At 44.9% G+C, this 3050-nt stretch overlaps 1 pseudogene; it reads right to left on the bottom strand.

Annotated features, from left to right (window-relative positions):
- Positions 1 to 157: 157 nt before the first annotated feature.
- LOC108291607 lies at positions 158 to 3044 on the bottom strand (annotated as a pseudogene).
- Positions 3045 to 3050: the final 6 nt, after the last annotated feature.

The raw sequence follows: 3050 nt of genomic DNA, 5'->3' as shown, positions 1-3050 counted from the left end.
GAGGAAGGCAGCAAATCACACTGCCACGTGTGTACCTATGCAACAATCTTGCATGTTCTTCACATGTACCCCAAAACCTAAAATGCAATAAAATAAATAAATGGGAAAAAAATAAAATATTTTAGAGTTAGATTATGAATATCAATATGTAACTCTGTAAAGATGCTAAAAACCATTGATACTGTACACTTAAATGTCACAATATTATATAAATTATATACAAAAGCCTATCAAAAATAATCATGTCAAAAATTGTTGAAATTATTTCTGACTTTAAGAAACCCAAGTAACAGACTTTCAACCCAGAACCTATTTCTGCTGATTTCAATACATATTAAAGGAAGAAGAGGAAGACACTTTAAATACCGCAAGGAGACACTTGTGCAGCATAACATTATTTAAAGTGGTTATGGATGCAGAAGAAAAGCAGTAGTTCGTATGAAGTATTTATAAACAGGAATCATATGGTTAGTTTTACCAGGAAAGAAAAGTGAAATCAATGATAGTAACTTATAGAAGACTAACCCACAGACTGTTGGGAACAAGTAATGATGGCATCATAGGATTAAAAATATGTCTCCTGAGATATGACTCAGAAAAGCAATCTAACATTAAGTTTGTTGATGGCACTTCTGTCCACAGTTGCAGGTACTTTTATTATTTTTTAAAAATTTTCGTTCTGGGAAGTATATTTTATTTACATTTTAAAAATCTTTAGTATCTCTTCCTCCTTTCCACCCCCAGAGACTTGGGAAGGGAAAGAACGGGAACCTCAAGAACCTGCTCTTCACAGATGATACATGCCCTGCGGCTCACACCAGCAGATGAAAAGTGAGAGAGAAAGAGGCCCACGCCTTCTCGGATAGGCCCACCAGGCCTGGGAGGAGGAAGCGTGGGAGGCCCGCGGGCTGAGTCTAAAGGCAAGAAAGGGGAGGGGAAAGTTCATTGAAGGGGCTGGAAAGTAGCCCGAAGCCCCCGCCTTCCTCTTTCCCCGGCATCCTGAGTCTCTGCTGCTGGTCCCTTCCTCCCCTAAACACCAGGCACACAGGCAGAGGCTGCAGCCATGAACGGTCAGGCCTCTGGATACAATGGTTTCGCTTTGTGTCCCTGATGTGGTCACTGCCAGGGAGGCATCTTCACTGGAGTTCTCAGTGTGTGTCCCCCTGGGGTCAGTAAGCAGGCTGCCAGTCCAGGCGTGGCAGCAGCACAAGGCCCCTTCCAGGTTGCAGGTAAGAACCTTGGCAGTGCCTGCCTTTCACCGCAGCGGCAGAGGCCAGACCGGTGCTGACACTGATGCTTACTCTGCTTAGCTCATAGATGATGGCCAAGGTACCATCCAGGAAGCCAGCAGCTGCCCAAAGCTTCACCCTGCAGAAGCCCAAGGACTCCACCGAGCTGGACTCACTCTCCTCATCTTCTTTAAGGTTGGGCTGAGAGGCCATTGTCTCAGATCTAAAAACACCCTGCCACTGGTGGCACTGAGCAGCTTGGCCTAGCAGTTCACTGAGCCACTTAGGATCAGCCACCATTCTGGTTAGTGGCAACAGAGGTGAGTGGGCCCTGGTGACCCTCAGTCCCTTTTAGTACATGGAGGGTATTTCCTGCCTGGGGTCCCATATCCTGCTGGTGCCATTTGCATAGCCTACTACAGCTCTCTCCCTATCAGACAGGACTCTGCCACAAGTGGCTGTGCACTCGGGACCCCAGAAGGTCTTGCAGTCACCATTTGGGACTTCCCACATCCAGATGTTGCCATCAGCCATGCACACCAGTCAGACAGGTGCCAGAGGGTACTACTATGTTCACTCCAGGTCTCTCACTTCAAAGGACCACACCTCCTCCTTGGTGTCCACCTGCCACACTTTCAAGAGGCCATTCATGGCTTCTGTGGCCACAAGGGTGGAGACTTGGCTGAAGCCAGCACAAGTCACAGAGTCTTTGTGGCTGCATATTCAAAAAGCAGCTCCCCATCCCTGAGCCTCCTGTCATCTTCACCCCTGTTGCTGCCAAGGTGGTGGTCTTGGTGGTCCAGGCTCACCAAAAAGACAGATACGGAGTGCAATGCAAAGGTGACCTTGTAATCGCTGGGGTTCTCCATGTAGCCAACCTGACCACCCCTTCCTGGGGTTCCGGAACCCAACTCTCCTCACTGCACCCTTCCTCCTCTTCTTCCTAAAAGTGCACATCTTCCATCTACTGAGCCAGATCATCTTCTGGGTTCAGACCAGGATCCAGTTCTACCACCCTGATAACCTTTTCATCACCATGCAAGCTTAGGGCCTCCAGTGGAGGAAGGGGTTGGGGGGAGGTGGAAGGGGGAGGTTTGTCGATGGCAGCCCCAATTTCAGATTCAGAGGGTGGATCCACTTCTCTGGGCCCAAATGCCTCCTGGAGTTAGAGTAGCCTATTGCCAATGCTAAAGCTACACTTTCAGCACTCATTCACAACCAATTTCAAAACCCAAATCTAATACCAAACCCCGAAATTTATTACTACTTGTGAGAAGATATATGCCTTTTTTGATTACACAACATAGATAATGTTCAGTGTTTGAAAGTGTTCATTAAAAATTTTTATTTTTTTAAAACTGATGGAAATTAAAAATCTTAATCTTAATATCCTAGAAATTAATAAAACCCATCGTAAGTCCCCATCACAGGACTTCAGGCATCATTATTCTATCTTTCATTTTCAACTATGAACTCCAGTTTTTTGGGTAAAATTTTAAAGTAAACATAAAAATTCACGTTGTTAACTCTGTAGAAATTTTGTACCTAAATTTGACAAAGAAAAAATGAAAATATTATGATTCCTAATAAAAATAATTTCTTAACATCATATAAAAGTTTCACTTTTACTTCCAGACATTTTTCTCCGTGATCTTAGGAGAGTCCATTTTCTTCTGAGAATGCAGCCCTGCAGCAGTCCCCAAAATCTCTCCAGCATCTATTGTTTCAATGACAGCTCTGTCCAGCTCATAGAGCTTAAGGAACCAAATGCCTCCTGGAGTTAGAGTAGCCTATTGCCAATGCTAAAGCTACACTTTCAGC

This window comes from Cebus imitator, unplaced genomic scaffold (genome assembly GCF_001604975.1).
Source record: "Cebus imitator isolate Cc_AM_T3 unplaced genomic scaffold, Cebus_imitator-1.0 Scaffold461, whole genome shotgun sequence".
Classification (NCBI taxonomy): Eukaryota; Metazoa; Chordata; class Mammalia; order Primates; family Cebidae; genus Cebus; species Cebus imitator.
Note: the sequence above shows the minus strand (reverse complement) of the source record. Positions and strands in the feature narration are given on the sequence as shown.